The 25,792-nt window shown below is 44.1% G+C and overlaps 1 protein-coding gene and 2 long non-coding RNA genes across 4 annotated transcripts in view; 1 reads left to right on the top strand and 2 right to left on the bottom strand.

Moving 5' to 3' along the window:
• Positions 1-25,792, top strand: part of CPQ (carboxypeptidase Q) — a gene marked incomplete at its 5' end in the record, with an annotated part of 363,554 nt that overhangs the window by 169,212 nt on the left and 168,550 nt on the right.
• On the bottom strand, positions 1,232-3,785 carry LOC146403781 (uncharacterized). Its single transcript, XR_014843639.1, has 2 exons — positions 3,726-3,785; positions 1,232-3,398 (listed from the first exon to the last, which is right to left on the bottom strand). It is a non-coding gene; the product is annotated as an uncharacterized LOC146403781 (long non-coding RNA).
• Positions 5,998-18,663, bottom strand: LOC106510014 (uncharacterized). 2 transcript variants are annotated; one of them, XR_001308109.3, is made up of 3 exons: positions 18,534-18,663; positions 7,885-8,689; positions 5,998-7,068 (listed from the first exon to the last, which is right to left on the bottom strand). It is a non-coding gene; the product is annotated as an uncharacterized LOC106510014 (long non-coding RNA). The 2 variants fall into 2 exon arrangements; XR_002343196.2 differs by having other exon boundaries at positions 6,691-7,068; positions 7,833-8,689.

The raw sequence follows: 25,792 nt of genomic DNA, 5'->3' as shown, positions 1-25,792 counted from the left end.
CTCCTTCTTTAATGAATCTTCTTCAATTTCTTCCAATTCAGTTATTATATTTGAATACATTTGGGGAGCTGTTCAAAATATTTTTCCCCCAGACCACTCTGCCCCTGATTATTTAAGTCAGAACCTCTAGAGGTAGGATTCAGGCCTTGATATTTTTAATTTTTTTTAATTTTTATTTCTTTATTTTGTCTTTTTGTCGGGCAGCACCTGCAGCACATGGAGGTTCCCAGGCTAGGGGTCCAATTAGAGCTGTAGCCGCGGGCCTACACCACAGCCACAGCAGCACGGGATTCGAGCCGCATCTGCAACCTACACCACAGCTCACGGCAACGCCAGATCCTTAACCACTGAGCGAGGCCAGGGATCGAACCTGAAACCTCATGGTTCCTAGTCGGATTTGTTAACCACTAAGCCATGATGGGAACTCCAGGCCTTGATATTTTTAAAAGCTCAGATGGTTACATGTGCAGCCAAGATGGAGAACCACCACTCTACCTGGATGTGTTGGCTCCCTTCTCTGAAAACTCAGAAAACTTTGATTACACCTCTTAAAGACAGTTGCCTTGTATTCCGGATCAAAGTACCCTGAAGATGACCCAGCCCAATTACCCTTCCAATTCCTATGTATCTCGGACATCACTCTGATTGTCCCACTTGAATTCCCCCAGTGACACGGAACTCATTCCCCGATCCATCTTTCAGCAGCTCTGAACGGTTCAGATCCAAGTCTGTCTCTTTGTAGCTTCAAACGATTCTTCCTATTTCTACCACTTTAGGGGGAAAAAAAAACCTTTCCTTCCCCTTTAGTTTATAAAACATTTGGACAATCCATTTATTCAAAAAAAATTTAAGGAATGCCTACTATGTACGTATACCTGCAATATAATACTATGTATTGGGTACTGGGCTTACTTCACTGGAAAGTAAAAATACAGATTCCTAGGAGGATTTGAAAGTCAATCTTGGAGTTCCTGTCACAGCTCAACGGAAGAGAATCTGACTAGCATCCATGAGGATGCAGGTTCAATCCCTGGCCTCGCTCAGTGGGCTAAGGATCCAGCGTTGCTGTGAGCTGTGGTGTAGTTTGCACACGTGGCTCGGATATGGCCTTGCTGCGGTTGTGGCGTAGGCTGGCAACTACAGCTCTGAATCGACCCCTACCTAGGCTGAGAGCCTCCGTATGCTATGGGTGCATCCCCAAAAAGACAAAAGACAAAAAAAAAAGTCAATCTTTATTTCCATAAATAAATTCTTTTTTATTAATATGCCACATTTCTTACCTAAAAGATTATCTAGGCTAGAACAGTAAGAGACCAAAGGGGCATAAGCTACAACATGAGCAATTTATGTAGCAGTAAAAGCTGTAAAACTTTGGGAACAGTGTTCTGTGTAAGACTGTGGACTCTTTCCTTGACACTTTAAATATGACACACGTTCCCGTGACTCCATTTACACACTGCCTCGAGGGCAAGGGGCAGTGTCCTGGGTTACTTCTTAGAGTTCCTTGTGAGTCATTCTGCTTCCCTAAATGAAGCCAGGCTGAGTGGGTCTGGCTTGACTTCCTGACCATTTGGGGGAGGGGAAGATTGACAAAGTTGCTTCCCCTTCTCTTGTTCCCCATGATGCCAGCACCCAGCCAGGGTCTCCCAGGAGAAGCTTGGTGCTGCCGTGCTGGCTCAGCTGGTTTCCTAACATGGAAGGGTTTGTGGGAAACAAAACACATTAAAGGCAAATCTGGGTCACACTGGCCTGAGACTGGTTTCCAAGGCTTTTTCAAGGAGAGGAAGGCAGGCTGCTGACCTCGGTGCTCTGGGGCTCCATTCCCATCATTGTGCTCCCAAGGAGTTGTGTTGGAGGAGGTCCAGAGAATGGTGTCCCCAGGGCATGTCAGGAGGTGGAGCTGGCCCTAGGGCACAGTGGTGATGAGCACCTAGGAAAGCCCTGGTGCTAGAGAAGTGTTGAAACTTCATGCTGTCCCCTCGGAGGGAAAGTCAGGGGACCCAGACCTCTTTCTTGGGAACCAGAGCATGGCTCCACTTACCCCAACCTAGAAACACATCAGAGAGGCGTTTAATACTCCAGAAACCAACCTAGCTAAGATGTTTCCACCAGCATCCTCTCTTGCCTGCCTAGATCCCAGGTTCCTCCTTTCCTTCAAATAAACCCAGCTCCACAATCATCTGCTCCCTTCTAACTCTGTTTCTCAGTGCAATGAAGTTTGCAGTTCTGGTGATGAATTGTGGTTTATTCCTCCAACCTCCTGTGCTTTATCCCATAATACACTTCATACCAGGAGGTGGTTATCCGCACTGCAACTGCATCAACCTTAAAACTGATACAAGCCCTGAAAATATGCAGGGCCGGATCAGCGAGTCCTGAACAGCTCAATTTCATCCTAGTGTTTTACAACCAACTCACTACTCAGTTCATTTTGTGGGTGGACCGGACCCACCTCATCCTCTCAGGAAGCATTTTCTAATATCATCAGACAGGGTGTGAGCGGAAGAGGGCTCTTTCAGTTCCCAACCTTGGGGCATTTAGGCACGAATAACCTTCCTCTTTTGTGCTTTTGAAAAGAACGTAAACCACAGCAGTTAAATTAAACGAAGTTAACTGTGGCATGGGAGCATAAATCAGCTGTCAGGAAATGCAAAATTCAGGGGTTCACGTTCCTTTTGTATGAGCTGTCTAGCATCTGCCTCTTTGGAATTAAGAATAAGCCAAGATGTAGGCCTTGGTGTAAGAGAGGACCTCGTGAGAGGAGGAAAGAAGGGTGCCAGCCTGTGTGTAGCAGCAGATACAGAGCTTTGTGATTTGTGGCTGATGCATGTTTATTGGCTGTTTATCTTTTTGCCGGCTACAGGCCTCTTCATCAGGTTCTCCTGACTCTGGTATTCCGAACAGGCTAACAGGGGTCAGTAGTTTACCTCTGTGCGCTCCAGCTCCCAGCAAAAAGCAAACAGCCCGGGGTTTGGACTGTACCCACCCGGGCTGTGCTCTGAAGCACCGCCAGGCTCTCCTGCTGCAAAGCGGACGTCTCTTCGCTTTGTCCGTGGCCTGAAAGCTGCTCGCAAGATGGGCTTCTGAAGTTCAGACCGCAGTGAAGGGAAATTATACTCCAAATCCATGGGCGGCAAATCAGAAGGAACAATTTGCTTGCTTTGGGGTCTGATTTTAATTTGAGGAGTCCGGGGCCTTCAGGCTTTCTGCTAAGGTTGAAAACAAACACAGCCCGAACTCTTCAATCCAGGTCGCTTTTAAGGAGTTAGGAATTCTTTCACAACCTGTATTTTTCTTGTACTTCATTCCCAATGAGAAGATACACACCACCCACTTCCAGCCTCATTTTAGGGCATGACTTTCCTTTTTTTTTTTTTTTTTGCCATTTTCTTGGGCCGCTCCTGTGGCATGTGGAGGTTCCCAGGCTAGGGGTGGAATCGGAGCTGTAGCCGCCAGCCTACCCCACAGCCACAGCAACCTGGGATCCTTCGGACATATCCTATGGGAGTAAACACTCTCGGAGTTCCTGTCGTGGCTCAGCAGAAACAAATCTGACTAGCATCCATGAGGACGCAGGTTCAAACCCTGGCCTCGCTCTGTGGGTTAAGGATCTGCTGTTGCTGTGAGCTGTGGTATAGGTCACAGACGCGGCTTGGATCCTGAGTTACTGTGGCTCTGGTGTAGGCTGGCAGCTGCAGCTCCGATTTGATCCTTAGCCTGGGAACCTCCATTAACCGTTGGTCTGGCCCTAAAAAGACCAAAAAAAAAAAAAAAAAAAAAAAAAAGTGCATCTCCCTAGACCTTCTTGTACATTTCCCCAGATGCCAGTTTCTCAGTTCTGGGCCTAGAGAATTGGGGGGCAGCCCCCTCTTTGCCTTCATTTCAGAAATCCAATTGGATGGTCCTCCAGTTTTCTTCAGCATGGTTTCTCACCAGTGCTCACTATTTCTCAGAATCATGCTTAATTTCTCCTACGTCTGTCTTTACACTGTTGAGTTTGGGTTGAAATGGCCTTTCACTCTATTCTCTTATTTTCAGGAGTGTGTGTATAAGCACTTGAATTGAATTATACAGATACAGTAACTCGTGCTTGCTCCCAACTGAAAGCATCCACTGAAAAATATGGGTAGAGAATTCACTTAGGTCTGTGTCTCAGAGGCAGAAGTTTCTCTACAAATTGGTACTCTTTGAAAACAGTCTTTTCTGTGTGCCGGGAACTCAAGGCGAGCCGTGTTCGGGTCAGGAGGTATCTATCAAGAAACACCCCCAGCTGGAGCAGTCAGAAACCAAGAGCGGGGAAGCTTAGTCTTCCCCAACTTCACTGCTACGAGATCAAGAGGGAGATATAGGTTTTCTGAAACGTATTCAGAAACTATAGGGGTTTCCAAGACAACAGAAGCGAACAGGGAAAATACAGTGTTATCTTCCTTCCTTAAGATCCCTCAGCTTCACATGAGCCCTAGATCAAGGAATCAAACACGTAGAGAGTCACAGAGCAAAGAGGGACGTGTATTTCTTTCAGCCCAGCGGATGGCTAGCAATTGGAACGCCTTAGATCTTCATTGGGTAAGGAGATAAGAGAACTGTCACCTTTTTAAAATGTAGAGAGAGAGTGATTTGGGGGAGATATTGAAATGTTAATCCTGTCCACTTGTGCAGGGTTTGTTGGGAGTTGAGAATCCACCCTAGAATGGCTGTTTCATAGGTTTGAGTCTTTGCCTAGCTGTTTCCAAAGTTTAAGTCAAACCCTCACAAACACAATGACCAGAAAGTTTTATCTCTGGCAGTGAGGATGGTATTCTTTGGAGATTTTACTTTTAACCACTTATTTTAGTGGAGGCATAACTTTCATGCCCCCATTTCCCAGTGGTTAGATGCAAAGCCTGCATTGCCCTCCTGGGAACCAAGGTGATTTTTCAGGTCTGAAGAATAACGAGGACAATGCCAATCCCTTCATCGGAGCACCAACAGCCGTGTCATTGGACTGCCTCGCCAAAGGCCAGGAATGGAGATCACGAGAGCTGGCTGGACTCCAAGATAAGGGAAGAATTCTGATGGGCAATTAGAGTGTTAGACAGATTTATATCTCCTTAGGCCGGTGTCTGTCAGCTCTGTGGAAGGAGGGAGATGGATGTTTGACCTGAGAGAGAAACTCAGTGGCAAAGATTGACATCATTGTCTAACTCTTGTAACCTTACTTTGCATCAGCTCCCTGGGTGGTGGTCCCCAGACAGAGCTGAACAGCCAAGGCACAGGGACAAGAAGAAAACCAAGAGTGTTCTTCTTGGAGTTCCCGTCGTGGCGCAGTGGAAACGAATCCGACTAGGCACCATGAGGTTGAGGGTTCGATCCCTGGCCTCGCTCAGTGGGTTAAGGATCTGGCGTTGCCGTGAGCTGTGGTGTAGGTTGCAGACTCGACTCAGATCTGGCATTGCTGTGGCTCTGGTGTAGACCGGTGGCAACAGCTCCGATTAGACCCCTAGCCTGGGAACCTCCATATGCTGTGGGTGCAGCCCTAAAAGGACAAAAGACCAAAAAAAAAAAAAAATAGAGTGTTCTTTCCCTCTTTCCTCAGTGGCTGTGTGTACACCAAGACCACAGGGCCCTCTGACCAGACACACGTGCAGCCTGCTGGCCTCTCCCCACTCTTCCCTGGAAAGGATTTCCCGGTTGAAGCAAAGATCATGTTGTTGGCTAGGAGGTGACAGGCATTCACTTAAGGAGTATTCCAGGGATTCAAGGCTGTTCGCCAACATTCAGTGATGCTGGTTCTGACCTTTTTGCCTTAGAGCCATGCCAAGTTCAAACACGAAATAGGTAAAACAACCACATTGCCAGCTTCCTTTCTTTTTACTTCTCTTCATCTTTTCTGTGGTGCCTCAAAGGGTGAGTACCCCTCCTGCTTATCTAAAGAAGTTTTGGCAAAAACAAAGTTCTGGTCCTATAGCTTTACCGTAGCTCTGGAGAAATTGCCATGGAGTTCACACAATGCCATTGTTTATTTGTAAATTTTTTATTGAAGTCCCACTCTTTCTTTTGCTCCTGTCTTATTTACCAAGTTGCGACTGCCTCTACTGGGTGATGCTGGGACTTCAGAGAAGAAACAGACACGGCAGGGCAGCACGCATGGGAGGTGGACTGGGGTCATCTCCTTTAAGCACCTACGACTATCCCATAGCTTTGCATCCTTGAGCCCTGGGAGTAAACTTCAGGACAACTGCTTTCCCGTCCCCTCTGACCCCATGCCCCCTGTGTCTTCCAACTCCAAAAAGAGTTCTACGAGCAACACTGCTCCAACTAGAAGGTGCCTCACTGGGTAGGGCTGAGAGGAGAGGAGGTACCAGGCTGTAGGGAAAGGTTTTGGACCTTGGCTTAGAAGACCAGGATCTTCCTGGTGCTAGTTTCATCCCCTTGTCATGGTGATAGTTATGGCTCTCCATGGACTCTTTCCATCTGGCCAATCAATAATTTCCTCAGAGAGGAAACTTGAGGATTTTTTATTATGGATTTTCTATGGAGCAATCCCTAACTTTTCTCAATGTCTCTTTTTTAAAAATTATTATTATTATTATTTTGCTATTTTAGGGCCACACCTGCAGCATATGGAGGTTCCCAGCAGACTAGGGGTCAAATTGTAGCTGTAGTCGCTGGCCTACTCGGGTTCGTTAACAGCTGAGCCACAAAGGGAACTCCGAAAAAATTATTTTTAATCAGGAAAAAAAATTCCAAACAGACTAGAAAATCACACACACACAAAAAAAATAGAAAAAAAAACAAGTCACTCACAGATACAGAGGGCCAGCTGTACTGTCTTGGTCCAGTTCCCCTTTGGTCCTGCTTTTAAAAAACCCATTAGTTTATCTGATAAAGTAACATTCTGTGCTTTGACTCCAGTGAGTCCAAATGGCTTGATGTGTTCTTCCAGGTAAGAGAGTTCATTTGTGATAATACCGGTTTATGTTTGTTCACCATTCTCTTGCCAGCATCTAGGAGACAGCTTGATTCTTAAAGATAGGCGGTATATCCTTGTTGTCATGATGAATGTCTGATTGCAGTGAAAGGAGGTGCCTGTGAAACAAGGGTTTAATGCTGTGATTCTGAATGCTTATAAAAAGAGTATTAAGGCCTTTCCAAAAATGTCACGTCCCTCTCCAGCAACCACTGGTTTCTTACTGATGGGTTCATTTTTTTAAAAATCACCACAGTCAATTAAAGAGATGGCTTCTGTCAGCTCTTTCACATTGTAGACTGCTTCTGAGTGGCTCAGTGAGGAACACTGGATGTTTGCAAAGAGCCACCAAAAGCTCTTGCCATGGGGAACCAGTGATTTGAAAGGTCTGACAGATAAGATGCTCTTTTGCCATCTGTCTCTTGGAAGTAGCCTTGGCTTTGACTGGGCTCCAGCAAGGTCATGAATACCAGATTTGGTGAAAAATTGCCAAGCGATTAGCCCCAGTCACAGGGAGTTAATTCCACCCCACCCCACCCCACCCCACCCAGGTGCTCTTGGCAGCCCAGGGCCCCCTCATCTAGCTCTGTCCAGAAGTGGATGCCCCCTCCTGTACTGAGGAGTGGGAGGGGCCCGAGTGAAATGGAAAGCGATTCTGTGCCATCGGCAGAGGCTTCTTGTGAACTTCTGTCAGCCTTATTTCTCCAGCAGTTATTTACTGAATAAGCAACTGAGGAGACATTGTCCCTGCCTCCAAGTTGCTTTTAATTCAGTAGAGGGGACAGAAAGCTGGGGTTTTCACAGCAGTAGCTTAAGGCTGAAAAGAGAGAGAGGAAGCCCCGGTGGTATCGAAGCAATAGAAGCCCTTCGGAGGGACCCTAACCTTGTCTAGGGTGTGGGGGTCAGCCGTGGCTTCCTGGAGGAAGTGACTTCACCTGTAAGATGAGACTCGCATCCAGATCTCGGAAGTGGGGAGAATTGAAGGTAATATCTATAGATGGCTGCTCTTTGCCAAGCACCGGTGACAACGGTGTGGTGGTGGTGGTGATGATAGAGAAGGGAAAAATTCTAGCCCTTTCTGTTCTTGGCTCTGTGGTCTCAAGTCACGCAGCCTTGCTGGGCCTCCTCTGTGAAATGCGACTGGCGATCTTACCTCCGGGATGCTGGTGACGATTGCAGGAAGATGCTGCAAGCAATGCCTTGTACACAGGAGGCATTGGGGAAGAAGCCGCGGGGGCAGGGGGTTGAAATAAACCTTCAGTAACAAGATAACCAGAGCAGAGGAGACAGAAGCTAGAGGTGTGGTTGGTGGATGTGCAAAGTCGGAGCTCTGGATGTGGAGCCCGGGGACCCAAGTCGTCACCCCATTTCCATCAGTGGGGAGCATGCCTTGGGGCATGTCCTCTCTGGCATCCTCTGGGATCAGCCATTGCTGCAGAGAGGCCCATCCATCACTCGGGTAACTTTTAAGTGATAGGAACACAAAGCAAAAGAGGAACACAGAACAAAAGAGAGAGGATCAGCCGACGTGGTGGGTGGCGGTGGTGCAGGAGGCTCCGCCTCCGCGGAGGAGAAGAGCCTCGCCCTGGGTGCAGGAGGGAGGTCAGCCTGGCTTTAGACGGGAAAGCCAGGTGAAGAGGGCGTTCCAGGCAGGGGCTCCGCGGAGCAAAAAGGGCCCAATCACACATCCGCATGGCAGCCGGCTTCCTTCATCTTCTCGCTTCTCTGGCAGCCTTATTCCTGGAAGAGATTGGTTAATACACATGTCTTGACTTTGGAACAGAAGTTTCTTTCTTTGATAGTCAGGGCTGGTTCTGGCAAAGTTGTCAAGTTATTGAAGTTCATCTCCACGATCATTCATTTTCCTGACAGCACCTTCCACGCCTGTGCCTTCCCTTTAGTTCAGCTAAACAAGCCCCCCGCCCCGACTCCCAGCTCACTTTGCAAGCCTGCAAAATGTGCCTTTCATAGCGGCCTTTCTCTGGTTCTTCTTCCCAGGCACCAAAGTATGTCTATAATCATAGGATGTCAAAGCTTAAAGGGAGCTTAGAGTTCATGGCTTTCTACCCCCCCCCCCCCCCACCGCAATGTTCTTTATGAAGGGACGTGCCCAAAGTTAAATATTTAGGGATAGACCGGAGTTACGTTCTTTTCTTTACACTATGCAGCCTGCATTTTTCTTCACCATGCATTCTAATTAGAATGCATCAATGCATCAGTGCATCACTACCTATTGTATGAATCAGAACTTTTGGAGTTTTAAGTTTCAGAAACTTAATGAAACTGGTTTAATATGAGGGCAGTCGATATCTCAGCTCATGTAACCGAAGAATCTTTGGAGGGCTGAATCCACAATTCTAGAAGCCTTCTCAAGGCTCTTCTTTCTTAACTCTGCTTCATTCTCAGGAAAACTGAGAAATGGTGTCCCAAAGGCCTTAACAGCACCAGGCTTATGTTCTACCATTTTAGGATCCTAAGGGAAAGGGAGAAGACTTTTTTTCTGGAAAAAGCCCTACGTATAACTCGCATTAGTTTGACTTGAGTCATGTGCCTCCTTTCATTGGTGGCCGGTGTGTAGCTAGGGAACAATGGTCAGTGGAACCAGGGGTCGTGGTCAGTGTCACCTAAACCATAGACTGAGAGTGGGGAAGAGATGGTTCCCAGGACAAAACCAGGCTTCTCTTTGCAAAAGAAGGAGAAATGGATATTGAGCTGGTGTGTGCGGAGCCCACGCACATCACCCATATGACCAACCACAGGCTGATGATGGTTTAAGGTGTATCCCTGGTAGTGTGTTCAGTTCTTGTGAAGGACAGTCAATGTCTTGATATGTATAACATGGGAGTTTTTGTGTACCATGGACAGACCCACGGTGAAGGAGGGGTTGGAAAAGATAGAGAGCTGGATTGTAGGATTTCAGATCCCTCAGATCATAGCACAAAGTACCTGTCTACCCTGTCCATGGAGCAGACAAATCTAATCCTGATGATGGCCCAGGAAATCAGCCTGAGATGAAAAGGTCTCCATTGGTTAACCACCACGGATAATTGAAAGTGGACCCTACCGGTTCATCCCAATTGGTTCTACCTCTTTTCTTACCATGTATTACTTACCTCACTTCATGAGCATGGCCCATGTCTCATGAGCCCAAGTCAAGGAGTGAACATCAGAAAAGTATAACCTTGTGTGCTGGTTTTCTTCTTTCTCTCCTCTTCATGGCCTTTTTGTGTACTTCCCCTGTGCTTGGAGAAGAACGCCTGGCTGGTTTGTTAAGAATGAGGTGTTTGCATTCCCTCATCCTGATGCCGCGTGGTGATGGGCCGTGTCTTAGGAGGTGGGGGTGATGAGGGGTGGTCAGAAGGTAGTACGGCTCAGGGTGCTGGGACTCTGGCAGGATTTCTGGACTAACTGAATGGACTTTTGCCCAAGGTCTTTTAGAAATCATTTTCAAGGTCTGTTTTAATTCCTAATGTTCTTTTATATGATTTCTGACTCATTTACTTAATGGTTTCATTTGTGTTTAAAAAAGGAACACCAAACCTTCGTTATTTACCTTCCCTGATGCTTTTCAAATACCACAGAATTCTGTAAAGCCATCAGAGAGACAGAGGGGGCCAAAATTAAACATTCATTTTTGTTTCTTTAGCAAAGAGTTCTTGAGATAATTTGACACAGAGGAACCAGTGCAGGTCCCTGCAAGCTCAGAGAATCAGGAAAGGCTTTTAAAGGACAAAGTGAGTTAACCAAACCTGGTTTTCTACGGCTTCATGGATACAGGAAGCCAGAGCCTGTGTTTAATCTCCCTACTGGGATGAGGCAGGTGTTGGTGGGCACCCCCAGCCCAGGTACCCAGATGGCATCCAGCGTAGTAATCACAGCCTAGTAGTCAAAGGATTTAACCATGGAGTTCATAGTCCCGAGAAGCATCCAGACCCTGGGGACCAAAGGGGGAGGTGGCACTGCTGGAAGTCCATCAGGCCTTGAGAAACATCAGTATGAGCATGATTGGGCATGATGCTCATGCCCAGAGACCACAGCTCAGGTCCAGAGAGCCTGGGTCCTCAGCCATGGGCACATCGCAGGTCAGGACCCAGGCTCACAGCTCAATTGTTGCCTGTACCTATAGTCACTGGGGCCACCATTACCCACACCTCCAGGGAGCCTCTGTGGAGCTACTCTAGGAGGTGTTTATTCTTTCCCTTTTATTACCTAACTCCATGGAAGCTAATCCTTTAAGTCTAAAGTGCACTGGATTACAATGTCAGCATTTCTTATCAGCACCTGCTCTGTGGCTGCCACTGTGCTGGGTGCTGGTATAGAGATGAAAGGACCTAATTTGGTCCTTTAACTAAACTGCCCAGCTTGGCATTTAAAGTGTTACTTTTTCTGATACTCATAAAATTCGTTTTGCTCAAGTACTTGAATACTTGCATCTTATAATTGTTACACAAGGAGTTCTCGTTGCGGCTTAGCAGGTTATGAACCCGACCAATATCCATGAGATTGCAGGTTGGATTCCTCTCCTGGATCAGTGGGTTAAGGATCCAGCATTGCCCCAGGCTGCATCATAGGTTGCAGCTGTGGCTCGGATCTGGAGTGGCTGTGACTGTGGTATAGGCTGGCAGCTATAGTTCCAATTTGACCTCTAACCTGGGAACCTCCATAAGCCATGGGTGTGACTCTAAAAAGACACCCCCCCAAAAAAAGTTAGACAATACAAAAATATAAAGGCTGAAATCTTAGTGTTTCCTTCTTCCTCTACTTCTAGCTCCTTTCATCAGTGTTCACCAACTGATAACCTTTCTTGTGTATATTTCTAGTCCTTTCTCTATGCTTGTATATCCATCTCTAATTGTATTAGCTGGGGTCCCAGGAGGAAATAAATGGTACAATCAAATTAGGATGAATTTGAGTTTAATAAAGGAACTATTCCCCAGGCGTGAGGATGATGGAGAGAAACTATAAGAGATACTGCTTACTGCCCCTAGACCGGGAAAGGGCACGGAGAGAGAGTTTCGTGGATCCCCGGGCACAGGGATGGAGGTGCAGAAAGGACCCTCTGATGACTGAGACCTTTGGAGGAGGGATAGAGCCCCACCTCCAGGGAGGGATCCGGCAATAGGCACACTGACCTCCCTCGTTCCCCTCCCTCCCCATCGATTGAACCCTGTGGGAAGCCAGGAGCAGGAAAACAGCTTGATGCGGTCCTAGAGGGTCATGCCGTCCTTCTAGGTCAGCTCTGTGGCCAGAGAGCAGGGTGGAGGGTGGGTCAGAGGAGCAGACACAGGATGTTCCATACAAATATATACCTATCACATAGCTTTATGAACTTTTAGTATCTTTGCTAACTTCTTACAGAAATGGTGTTCTGTGTCTTGCTTTTTTGTTAACCTAAACGTTTGTTTTGTCTTGAGATCTTTTTCTATCAGAACATTTGGATCTAATTAACTTATTTTAATGGCTGAGTAGTATTTCATCCTATGCTATATCTGATTTTTAAATATTTTGTATACGTCATGTTTGATATGTCCAACAGAATGTGTACCATCTATGTAAACTGTGAAGCCTAATAATGGAAAAGTCATCTGTATAATGAGACCATCTCAACCTGAGATCACTAGTCCCATTGACTCCACCTTGGCCTCCACTCCTAGGCAAGCTGTCTGTGTCCCCTCACCCTGAAAATGCTGCTTTGGATCTTTTCGTGTGTGTGTGTGTTCAACTCTTTATGTTCTTTAAAATATGTTTTCCCCTATATGTATCTTTAAACACTATATTATCTAATTTTGCTTTTTTTAAAGCTTTATAAAGCTATTTTAATTGTATATAGTCTTACATAATTCTTTAAAAAAAAAACAAAAAACCTAGGACACATCTTGCTGTGTTCAGCTGTGCTTCATTTATTTTCACATTTTAGAATACTCCATTGTATGAATATGCCACAAACTTACCTCCCTATTCAACTGTTGATGGACTTTTGGGTTGATTCCCATTTGTGCTGTTTCAAACAATGTGGCTTATGAATACTGTTTTGTCCCTGTCTCCTGGCACATTTGTGCAAAAGTTGCTCTAGGGCCTATACCTAGGAGTGGGATTTCTGGGTCAAGGGGTTTACACATATTCAGCTTTGCTAGGTAATGTGAATTGTTTGCAGTGGGATTGTGCCAATTTGCATGCCCTCCAAAGTAGGTAAAAGTTCTGGTTGTTCCCTGTCCCCCGCCCCCCTCCCCAGTGCTTGGTGCTTTCCAATGTCTTAATTGTCACCACTAATATTCTTTTTAGGGATGCCAGCGGAACATTTAATGAGCGTCTGACTCTGTTAGCATGATAAATATTTTTAACCTGGCTGTCCTGAAACATGAATTCTATTTTTCTCTGGAAAAATTGTTTTCCCTTTCTTGCCCTATTGTATTTGCTTCATTGTTCCCTGACAGTTACGCAGCTTAATATATTCAAACATATTAATACATTGAAAACAAATATGCCAAATGGGTCTTTAAATTCTCCCCACCTCTAAAAGGAATGCAATCCCGCTAGGGTTTCCCATGAGAATTATGGTTCATCAGCTGAAGGTTAGGGTTGGTCCGATGTGGACGACTTAGCTCACAAAGAAAGGAAACCAACAGCTGTCCTTGGTCCCTTTTTACCAAACTCCAGACCACCTTGACTTTTTTTTTGGTCTTTTTGCCATTTCTTGGGCCACTCCCGCGGCATATGGAGGTTGCCAGGCTAGGGGTCAAATCGGAGCTGTAGCCACCGGCCTACACCACAGCCACAGCAATGCGGGATCTGAGCTGCATCTGCTACCTACACCACAGCTCATGGCAATGCCGGATCCTTAACCCACTGGGTGAGGCCAGGGATCAAACCCCCAACCTCATGGTTCCTAGTCAGATTCGTTAACCATTGAGCCACGATGGGAACTCCAGGCCACCTTGACTTTTAAGGCAAAACTTGATTATGTGCTCTTTGAAAGGAACTGTGTCTCCCTCCATCTCTCTTCCCTCTCTTCTATCTTTCTTTCCTTAAGTATTCATTCGCCAACTAGCTAAACATCTAGTAGAAAAGACATATCACTAATCCTGAGTAGCTTGCAAGTGGGATGACGAGGAGGGGACAGATGGCTCTGGAGTACAAAGGAGGACGTTTGACCTTTGTGCTTCTTGAGTCCACCTGAGTTCCTAAAATGAGGTTGGCTTTACTGAGCATTTGTTGAATGAATGAATGAATACTGTGAAGAGTTTTCAGTTCTTCACTCATTGTAGTTTAGGAAGAACTACATGAAGTTGAATCCCCATCAGTTAGTCCACCTTTAACTACTGGAGTTAATCTTCTTTGGTAATTTAATGCTCAGAGCACCTCCTATGATGTGTTGATTGACTCCTTTTGGAGATGTACAACATCCTATCAATTTATTTTACTTTATAAAAAAGTTCCTTTTGCATTCTTTCAAGCACTCCATCTTCTTTCCCCAAATCTTGGGAACTGGCATTAGCCCCTTAAAATGTGCCAGCATGCTTTTCCCCTTTGCGTACAAGTAAGAGCTTGTAATCACCCAGTGTTTCTCTGACCTAGAAAAGCTGAGAAATTCACATTAATGAAAACACAGGGACCTGCAAAATTGCTCCCAGCCCTCTCCCATAGAAGTATGTCTGGCGCTTGGTAATTAGATGGATGGAATGTGGGTAATGGATGGAGCACCAGTGCTGCTGCAGCCTCAGATAGGCTTATGTAACTTTGAAATCAGGAAGCGCATTCAGTGGGGTAGGGGAGAACTGCTTTTAACAAGCTGCTGGGATTGGCCGAACTTGTGCTGGCCTTGCACTCTTACTACTATAACCTTGATACCTTTCTCTCGTTTGTAAACTTTATTTGCATTCCAGGGCTCAGCTGAATTTGCCTGGGACCCTAGTTTCTTTCATCTTCTGTTCAGGCTGGCTTGCATGTAAATCAGCTTCAGACTCTCAGCCGCCTTTATTTCTCCCCGAGCGCCCCCCCCCCCCCCCCCCCGCCCTGACCAGTTTATCCTTGGTAAGGAGTGCATTCCCTGCAGGCTCCTGTCCCAAGCATGGCGATCCACCTTAACACTGGACAAAACGGTTGCTGTTGATAGTAATGAGTTGTGATGGAACATCGGCGTGGGGGTTGAGTAGATGGAATGATTGACATGCTCAGGATTGAGAGTGTTCTGGACAGCACGCTATGGGACCCTGGAGCATTTGTCAAGCCACTCCAGTTCCCCCATTCCACTCCTGCCAGAGGTGACATTTTCCTTTCCCTACTCGGGACATCATGGGCATAACTGAGAACCATGATTCTAGCACTTTGGGAGCAAAAATGGGCACGTCTCTTCTGCGCCCCCCCACTGTAGTGGGGAAGGGCAGGCTCACAGCTGGACGGGCACTGTGCCTCCAGATGTCCTCGTCTCGTGCCCACAGATCACGTGCAACCATTTTTATGTTTTTAATACACAAATGGAAGAAAACTCAATAGATAAAATGACAGGTAACATTGAAAGAGATCTTCCTCTTAGCCATTCAAGCTACTATTGAAATAACTGAATTTCTTTAAGTGATGCTAAAATGCTTTATTACCCTTCTCCTTTCTCCTTTTCCTTTTCTCTAGAGAAGATAACTTATTTTGCAATGCCTAAATTAACTCAGAGGGGTTTAGACTGATTTATAATTTAGAGAAACAGTTCAAGTACTCCTGTGAGCAGAACCTAAAATAGCATTGTCTTTCCAAAGACCACCAGCTTGATTTCACAAGTAAACCACCAAAAGCGATTATTTGGTACATTTTCTATATTCCTTTCTCTTCTTTCATCCTTATAAGGGAGGAGCTGAGTGAGTATTTTTTCTTGGCTTTTTCTTTTTCTTTTCTTTCTTTTCTTTTTTTGCAAACATTACTATCTTAGCCTAAACTCATATGATTTTTTTTTGTTTGTTTTTTGCCTTTTCTAGGGCCACACCTGTGGCACATGGAGGTTCCCAGGCTAGGGGTCTAATCAGAGCTACAGCTGCCGGCCTATGCCAGAGCCACAGCAGCACGGGATCTGAGCTGCGTCTGTGACCTACACCGCAACTCACGGCAACGCCAGATCCTTAACCCACTGAGCGAGGCCAGGGATCAAACCTGCAACCTCGTGGTTCCTATTTGGATCCGTTAACCACTGAGCCATGACAGGAACTCCCTCATATGATTTTTTTTTAAAATAGAAATGTGATCAGTATTTCTTGCCAGATGTCACATTAAGGAAGGAATCTACAAAGGCAATGTTCTCAGAGTCAAGTTCTCAGGGTGGCAAGATCAGCGCATTTGCCTCCTTTGGCCCCAGTATGATTTATAGAGTTGGGTTTTCTGTTTGAGGCTGCGATAAAGGGCAGGGATGGAGCAAATGAAAAGGATCCTTGGGGTGTAAGAGAGGTAAGAGAACTCAACCAACCCACGGTTCCTCTAGTTGCCATGGATCCATCACCAACAGCACAGATTTATGGCTCAGTCCACAACGAGTCCAGTTTCCTGGACTGGTTCTCAAAATTTAGCATGTACAGGTACCAGCTGGGTGGCTAATAAAAATGTACATCCCTGGGACCCGTGCCCAGATTCAGATTCAGTAGGATTGGGATGGGACCCAGGAATCTGCCTTTGTAGAGATGTCAGAGAGGATTCTGATGCTGGTGGTCTGAGGGCCACACTTAGAGAAACACCAGCCTCCTGCCTCCTAACAGCTCTTCCCTTTGGCTCTTTGCCTCTGCTTCAGGAAGTGACGTTGCATATGATTCTTTCAATGCCACCACTTGGAGCTGGAACCAGAACTTTCTGTAATGTACTTTTATCTAACCTGGTTGAACTCTGGGCGAGCACTGAGTATATCACTTCCTGGAGACCTGCTTTCTGAAAGCTTCCACCAGACCATGCTGCCTCCTACTCCAGTGTAAAATAAGACGTACTCAAGAGTTTCTGATATGGCTCAGCCAAAACGAATCTGACTTGCAACCAGGAGGATGCAGGTTTGATCCCTGGCCTCGCTCAGTGGGTTAAGGATCCGGTGTTGCGGTGAGCTGTGGTGTAGATCAAAGATGCGGCTTGGATCTGGCATTGCTGTGGCTGTGATGTAGGCCATTTGACCCTTAGCCTGGGAACTTCCATATGCAGCGGGTATGACCCTTAAAAAAAAATTAAGTCATAAATAAAAACCACAAAAAAGAGGTACTCAGAGGCTGGGATTTTATTTTATTTATTTATTTTTTGTCTTTCTGCCTTTTCTAGGGCTGCTCCCGTGACATATGGAGGTTCTCAGGCTAGGGGTAGAATCAGAGCTATAGCCACTGGCCTACGCTAGAGCCACAGCAATGCCAGATCTGAGCCGCGTCTGCAACCTACACCACAGCTCACGGTAACACAGGATCCTTAACCCACTGAGCAAGGCCAGGGAATGAACCCGAAACCTCATGGTTCCTAGTCAGATTCGTTAACCACTGAGCCACGATTCGAACTCCGAGGCTGGGATTTTATATAGGCAAGCTGAACAACCTGAAAGTCAGTTATCAAAAATTTGAAAGTTTCCCCTATAGTATGGTTGGACCTATTTTCATAAATCTACATAAAGCACTGAAATAATAAGAATAATACAAATATTTTATAATTGACTCCCATGGACCAGGCTTTATCCTAAATGATTTGAATATATTCAACTAATCCTCATAATAACCAATAGTCGAAGTATTATTATTATTCTCCTTTTATAGATAAGAAACCAAGGCATCAGAAAGCTAAGGAACTTGTACAGCTAGGAACAGTCTGGCACTCTTGATGTGTATAAGTTAAAATGAAACTCTTAAGGACACCAGGACTCGGAAGGAGCCTTCTTTTTCAGAAGAGAAAAGAAATAAATACATAAAGGGCATTATAAGACTATAGCACAACCACTAGTGAGCCACTAGTGAGAAGTATTGTAGCTTTTTTTTTTTTTTTGAACTTTTAAGAAATATATCTAGGCATAGTATCTGCAGCCTTTAGTGCATATTGGGGTTAATTCTAGGACTTTTATTGTCACTCAGAATTTGACAATGTAATAGTTATTTGTGTCACCAAACCTTTTAGGCTGGAAGGTTTTGTATATTAGTAGTTGTTAAAGATCTTGTTGGAGAAATTACTGTCACAATTATGGAAACCCTAATTTAACCCACATTGATTACAGTATGTTTCTGGCATGGTCAAGAAGTTTTCTCCTGCTTGAGTAGCTTTACAAAGCATATTTAATGTCTGACTTTAATCTCCCTGCAGTTACTCAGCCCTGGTGAAATCCCTTTTGAGGGTGTTTTTGGTCTTTTTGTTTTTGTTTTTCAGCGTTCTAGAAAGAAGAGATGGGAAGGCGATTGACATTGCTAAGTACTGAATTCTAGAGTCATGTCTGTGATTAAAATGTCCCCTGGCCCCCACCAGTCAAGAGTGCGAAGTTGGTCTCACTAAAGCTCATGCCCAGTTTACATCCTATGGGGCTGCTTGTTCGAGGAGCCCAGGTCTCCCAGCCTCCCTACCAAGTCCCCTCAAGCAGTTCTCAGAGTTCCCTTGTACCTACCTGCCTGGTTCTCGCTCTCCAGTTTGACCACTTGTTTCTGTTTCTTTGTTTTCCTTTATCCCCGTAGATGAAGACGCTTGAATATATAATCAGTGATAGTGAGGAACAGAGTCTTACGCTTTATCATTTCTCTCCGAGGAGTGGTTATGTTAAAAAAAAAAAAAAAAAAAAAAAAAAAAAAAGGACCAATACAAAATTCCCTCTTCTAGAAGTGTGAAGTTTTTCATATGTCAACCAGCTGTAACCTTTTGAAGGTTTAATGAAATCAGCAAATATAATCCAACATACAAGAGTGGATATGAATCAAGTCTATTATTGTTGAACAAATGGCATTAATTTCCAGTGCACATGTGGACCTGAGTTTTAAAATATTTGTTTGAAAAATGTCAAGCTGCTCATTGTTTTAGAATATTTGAGCAGCTTGCCAGTATGCTCTTTTTAAACAGTTGTACTTCTGAAAGGTTACAGTGTTCCCGTATTTACTCTTCAACTTTAAAAATTCTTCCAGCGGCCTTGGGTAGTGGGGAAATACCTCAAATTCCTCTTTTCAATGGTTTGATGGATTGCATTTCCTAGATGGTATAAAAATTCTCCACTTTGAGCAGTAGCCTAAGGCAAAGGGACTGATTTTACACCCCAGTGCTTGTCATTCTGTTGCTGAGTGGAGAAGTTCTCTTCAGTGCCCCCTAGAGGTCATAGAATTTGATGATTTACTAGATGCTACTAGATGCCTACATCTAGTGTCAGCACACTAGGAAGGAAAGGGCTCAAGGGAGATGGTTAAGTAGTCTGAGGTATTAGGGATTAGAGAATGAGCAAGGCAGTCATGGGCCCTGCCCTCCTTGAGGTCATGGTTGCAGTTCAGCTGTGGACAGTGTGAGTAGAGAGCATAGAAGTCTCCAAAGCGGGTACAAGGCATTCCTTGAGGCTGTTGGGGCAAATAGAAAACTTAGGTTTATCTCATTTTGAATTTCTGTTGGTATGGATATTTCATAATGCACATAGGATGTTGGTGTTGTGAACCTTTTTTAAACATATAATGTACTCAATTATTTTGGACACACACGCAGATCTGCTTCAGGACTGTCTGTTCTGTTCCACTGATCTTAGCTGATATCTTTAAGAAAGATTGACAACTATATTTTTAAAATCTGATCTAATCAGGAAATGGATTTAATTGGAACACACCATTCCATAAATTATTTGATTGAGCATGGTTTGTTTTTTTTTTTTCCTCAAGATCAAAGCGTCCCCAGCAGTGTGGTTATTTTTTGCACTTCTATCCAATTTAGCACCTCTTTCAAGTTACATTTCTGAAATTCGATAATCTATGGTAATGGTATGATACTCCATTTCTTACTAAAACACAAAACACAGCCCTCCTTATTAACTTGTTCACTTGTCTTCATTTCATCCTGTTTGCACTGTGTGAGTTCTTCAACTCGGCTCTGCCTGTTCCTAAACTGTACCCTCTTCTTGCGGAAGGTCTCCACACGATTCGTTTGCTTTTAGATTCCCCTGAGATTGCTCTCTGCACTGTGAATTGTTGTAAGCCCAAGTGGTTTCCAGGTGACTTGCCTTGAGCAGTGGCTGTTCATTTCATGCACTGTAGAGTCCCGGGACATGCCAAATAGTTGATGCCACCAACTTCACAGATGCTCCCAACCAGGGCTGCTTTCAGTGATGTCGCCTTTCCAATTGACATGGTTGTTTGAAAAGATATGTCTCTGCTTATATCTTCTGGTTTTCCACCTCCTCTTCTCCCCTGATTCTATCTTCAGTGCCCATTCCTTCCCCAATTTTCCCAGGTAGATTTATTTCCAAGAAGGATCCTTCCCTTTTGGTTCCCTTCCATAGGACTTCTATGGCAATCAGATATTTGCTTTATTTCCATTTCCAAAACAAACATAGCTGATGGCTGTCTATGATTAGGAACGCAATTCTAGAAAAATCTTATTTCAGTTTGCTATTCCAAATCATTCCTGGGATTTCTAGACCTAATATGTTGCATTTCACTACTTGAAAGGGAATTATTATCATTTCCAGATGAATGTGCTTATGAGTATTTGAGTAATTCCTTTAGTTTCCTAAATCACCATACCCATCCATAATTCCTAACTTCAAATCAAGCCAGTACTTTTGGCACCTCAACCATAATTCCTAAATCAGTGGTTCCCTGATTCACTCTTCTGCTGAATGCTAACAGGTTGTTGTGAAGAAAGACTTAACCACTCAAACTCTTTCCAGCCCCCCAGTCTTTGCACCAGCTGTTCCCTTTGGCTGGAGTTTTCTCTCCCAGATCTTCACGTGGCCAGCTCTTACCATTCAGCTTTCAATCAAGATTTACTTTCTTGTAGTGGTCTTTTTAAAGCCAATGAGCCCCTTACCACTCTTTGATACATCATGTGATTTTATTTTTTCACAGCATACGTCACTGTCTGGAGTTATCTTTGTTCACTTAGTCATCTCTTGTCCTTCAACTAGAACATCGAAGAAGTTCAGAGGCCTTACCTATCAAGTTCATTCCTCTACCCCCACCACATATGTAGTACGGTGTCTGCCACATAGTGGTTTGACAAATGCTTGCCGAGTGTATGGATAAAACATTTTGGAAATGATGGGTGAAATAAGGTTGAAGACTTTTCTCCAGAGCAATATAGCATATGATAAATATATTTAGATTAATGGATAGATAGGTAGACAGAGAGAGAAATGAAGGAGCATAGAAGGGCTAGAATATGCCTAGATTAACCTAAACCTGGGGTTTAATGATTTACTGCACACGTACAAGGACATAGGGATGGGAGATATGTAATTTGTCTCTTACCTTTACAGTAATTAATGGTCCCTATACTTTGAAGACTGTATTATGGGATAGGCTTAATGATAAACTAAGATGAGCCCTGTTGGGTGCAGGAGACCCTCCCTCCCTTGTCCCTCTCTCTGTGTCCCCCTAGCTTATCACCATCCAAGGCAACTCACCTCTCTTGAGTAGGTTTTGGAGCAAACCCAGGTCAAAGGTGTGCTTCTCTCCTGTCTGGATTACCTGTGTTACTTTAGGAGCTGATCCTGATATAATTACTTGTAACCATGGAAGCAGGGCTGGTTTCTTTTGACACATGGCATGAGTGCTAACAAGTCTATGCCGAAGCCTCATTTCCTAAGAAGCCATCGGGCAGGGCAGACCCTTAGTGCTTCAGGGCTCCTATCTGGTACAGAAGGCAGAATGGAACACAGTCCTGTATTTCTGTTTGGTTATTGTTGCTCTAGGGTATTTTTACATTGTTGAATATTTCACGAACTAAAATAGTGTATATATAAAATAAAGATAAGTAAACTGTGGTGCTAGGGGACCGTGCTACTAGGCTTTACAGATGTGGGTAGTGAAGCAGGAGTAAATGAATTAGTGTGCTCATTTTCTGCTCAGCATAATTCTTTAATCTTTAGGCAACAACCTGGAATTGACCATTCCAGATGCCATATCTGTGTGAACAAATCTACAGAACCTTCCATGTGTATAAACAGAATTAGTATGGATTTTATTTTTTCTTAGAGAATCACCAACTTATCTATTTCACATTTTGGACCAAAGCTTTATAGTCTATTTTCTCATTTTACCTATTAAAATTGGAGGAGGGGAGTTCCCATCATGGCTCAGAGGTTAACAAATCCGACTAGGAACCATGAGGTTGTGGGTTTGATCCCTGGCCTCGCTCAGTGGGTTAAGGATCTGGTGTTGCCGTGAGCCGTGGTGTAGGTCAAAGACGTGGCTCAGATCCCGCATTGCTGTGTCTCTGGAGTAGGCTGGCGGCTACAGCTCTGATTCGACCCCTAGCCTGGGAACCTCCATATGCCGCGAGTGCAGCCCCAGAGAGACAAAAAAATAAAATAAAATAAAATAAAATAAAAATTTTAATTGGATGAGGAAGTTTAAAATAAAAGACAAAAAAAGGAGGAAGTTTTGAACCATGTTTAATAATTTGTTTAATAATTTTGGATTGTATTCACAAAAAAATTTGGTCTAAATTTATTTTACTGTCCTGGTTTTGGTTATCAGTGAAAAAGCTTGATAAATCATTTGGCTACATTTGAGGATGTTCTATTCGTTTTAATTGGGTGAAACTCACTTATAAAACCTCTGGAGTCTGGTGGCTTGGTGTGTGTGAGAGAGAAGGAGAGTACTTTGATTTTTTGATTGGATTTCCTAAGGCTTATTGATATTTCCAGGTTCTCTACTTCTTCTTGAGTCAATTTTGGTGATTTTTCTTTTTCTAGAAAATTAGTCCTTTGGGCACCTAAGTATAATTTTTAAAAATTGTTATACAGTCTTTCCATAAATTAATTCAATCTGCAATGGAGATTTTATTTCAGTTGTTGATTTCATGGACATTTTTAGCACTATATTCCTCCAAGTATTTTGGAACTTGGGTTTGCTGACTCATTCTGAGTAGGAAGTTTTAAAATTCAGCTTGGGGAGTTCCTCTTGTGGCTCAGCAGTAATGAACCCAACTAGTATCCATGAGGATGCAGGTTCGATCCCTGGCCCTGCTCAGTGGGTTAAGGATCGAGCATTGCTGTGAGCTGTGGTGTAGGTTGCAGACATGGCTCATATCCCAAATTGCTATGGCTGTGGCTGTGGCCAGCAGCTATGGCTCTGATTTGACTCCTAGCCTGGGAACCTCCATGTGCCATGCCCTAAAAAAACTGAACTGAACTGAAATGAAATAAAAGAAAATAAATTCAGCTTGTATTATTGTTTGTATTGCCTTCTCTCCCTCTGGGTTCATTTCTTTCTTCCTGCCCACCCCCATTCCGAGGTTTTGATTGCTTTCACCTGCCCCGTGACATTGCCAGCCCAGAACTAGGTTTTACTGTATCAGCCACCCTTGCTAATGGTGATAACGAGGATCGTGTATTCTGTTAACGAAGCTAGTGGGAGGCTTGATTCAGTGCCTCGTTCAGATTCGTGTCTTTGTCCAGTTCTCCTGCACAGGCTCAAATGTTTCATAAAGCTTTACCTCCTGGCATGTTCCTTTTGTTTCCAGCCACCTCTCTTGAGCTCCACCCTCTTGCTCGCTTTCATACAGTTAGTCTGGCTTAGATTCTCCTATCTCCAGTGAAGTGAATTTTAAATTCTGAACTTTAAATTCTGTCTCCGTATAGGAACAGAGTGCCCAGCAATCATGGCTGGCTTCCTCATCTGGCGCCCTGCAGCCCTGGCTTCAGATCTACTCATTGCCTTGTGATTCTAATCCATTTCTAGTCCACAGGGATGTTTATCTGGTTTTTTGGAGCCAAATTACAACCTTTTGGTTCTCCCTGTTTATATTTCATCTCTAATTGCCACATGTTTGGAACAGAGGAGGCTCATGAAGATGTGAATTTGCTGTGCCATGTTAAAGTCTCATGATTTACTTTGAGATGTGATTTTATTTCTGGTCCTAATTTCTTACCTATAGCTCTCTATGGTTCTGACCTTCAAAGAGTTCAGAAGGTTAATCTTTTTTTAATGTGTTGGTTGTTTATACTCATCATTTGAGAGAAAGGGAGTTACATCATATTTAGTAGAGAATAAACTTTTTTTTGGCCGTGCCTGCAACATGCGGAGGTTCCTGGGTCAGAGACTGAACACGAGCCGAAGCACCAACCTGAGCCACAGCAATGAAAACACCAAATCTTTAACCACTAGACCACCAGGGAACTCTGAGAGTAAATGTCTTTCATGGGTTTATGTGACTAAATTGTAAAAGTCAAAGGAATTAATTGGAAATTTGTTTTTATTGTGTTATGATCACAAAAACGAATATCTTAAGGAACTGAACTAGCTTGATTCTGAGTCAAGTTTTGTTACTAAATAAAAACAAATCAACTGTAGATTTGTTGATTCTCTACCATATTTCAAGTCTTGGGAGAACACATGTGAAGGAAGTAAATGCCACTAAGAGAGGTAATTGTGGGGCCTCAAGGCCTCTTCAAGGAGATGAAATTCAAAGCCTCTGACCAAGCATTGTAATGTCCCTTCCCCAACCTTGGCAACCTGGCCTCCTCTTCTTGCCCCCTACTAGGAAAAGTATGTGGCCCACTCCTCAGTCCTCCCCTATAGGGGCAATATACACCCCCAACTAACCAGCAAGTGTATAGGAAGAGCCTATCTTTTCCCAGCCAATCAGGAGGTCAGCAGATGTATCATAAGACCTCTCCTCTCTCCTGGGCTATAAAAACAGACAGGACCACATGCCCTGGGTCTGCTCTCCCTTCCCATCAGAAAGTCATCCTCCTGCACAAGCAGCATCTTTTAGCTCAATAAACTCTTCTTTCTCTTCACCCTGCTTTGGGTGAAGAAATTCTTCTTCTGATTCATGTGCACAGACCACAACAATAGTGTGTTTCTCAGCCCAGGGATGGGGATGGAAGGCAGGCTTCTGTCCTCTCCCCATTAGAAGTACAATGAGTCAGGAATGGGAAACTTTAAAAAAAATTTTTTTATCATACTTAATTTATAATGTTCTGTCAATTTCTGCTGTACAACAAAGTGACCTAACTATATATTTTATGTGTATACACACACACACACATTCTTTTTCTCACTATCCTCCATCATATTCTATCACAAGTGGCTTAGTTCCCTGTGCTATACAGCAGGATCTCATTTTTATCCACTCCAATTCAATATTTGGCGTTTATTAAGCCCAAACTCCCTGTCCATCCAACTCCCTCCCCCTCTCTCTCCCCCTTGGCAACCACAAGTCTGTTCTCAAAGTCTATGAGTTTGTTTCCTTTCTGAAGATAAGTTCATTTGTGCCATGTATTAGATTCCAGATATGTGATATTATATGGTATATTTCTTTCTCTTTCTGACTTACTTCACTTAGTATGAGAGTCTCTGGTTCCATCCATGTTGCTGCAAATGACATTTTGTTTTTTATGGCTAAGTAGTATTCCATTGTGTATATATACCACATCTTCTTAATCCATTCATCCATTGATGGACATTTAGGTTGTTTCCATGTCTTGGCTACTGTGAATAGTGCTGCTAGAACATAGGGGTGCATGTATCTTTTTCAGTGAAAGTTTTATCTGGGTATATGCCCAGGAGTGGGATTGCTGGATCATATGGTAGTTCTATATTTAGTTTTCTGAGGTACCTCCATACTGTGTTCCACACTAGTTGTACCAATTTACATTCCCACCAGCAGTCATGGAGCGTACCCTTTTCTCCACACCCTCTCCAGCACTTTTTATTTGTTGATTTGTTAATG

The sequence above is a fragment of the Sus scrofa genome, chromosome 4 (assembly GCF_054392235.1).
Source record: "Sus scrofa isolate SSC_HxYL_T2T_F1_AM1 chromosome 4, Sscrofa_HxYL_maternal_Yorkshire_Landrace_v2.0, whole genome shotgun sequence".
Taxonomy (NCBI): Eukaryota; Metazoa; Chordata; class Mammalia; order Artiodactyla; family Suidae; genus Sus; species Sus scrofa.
The sequence above is the reverse complement of the archived record's forward strand: the minus strand, read 5'-3'. Positions and strand labels throughout refer to the sequence as shown.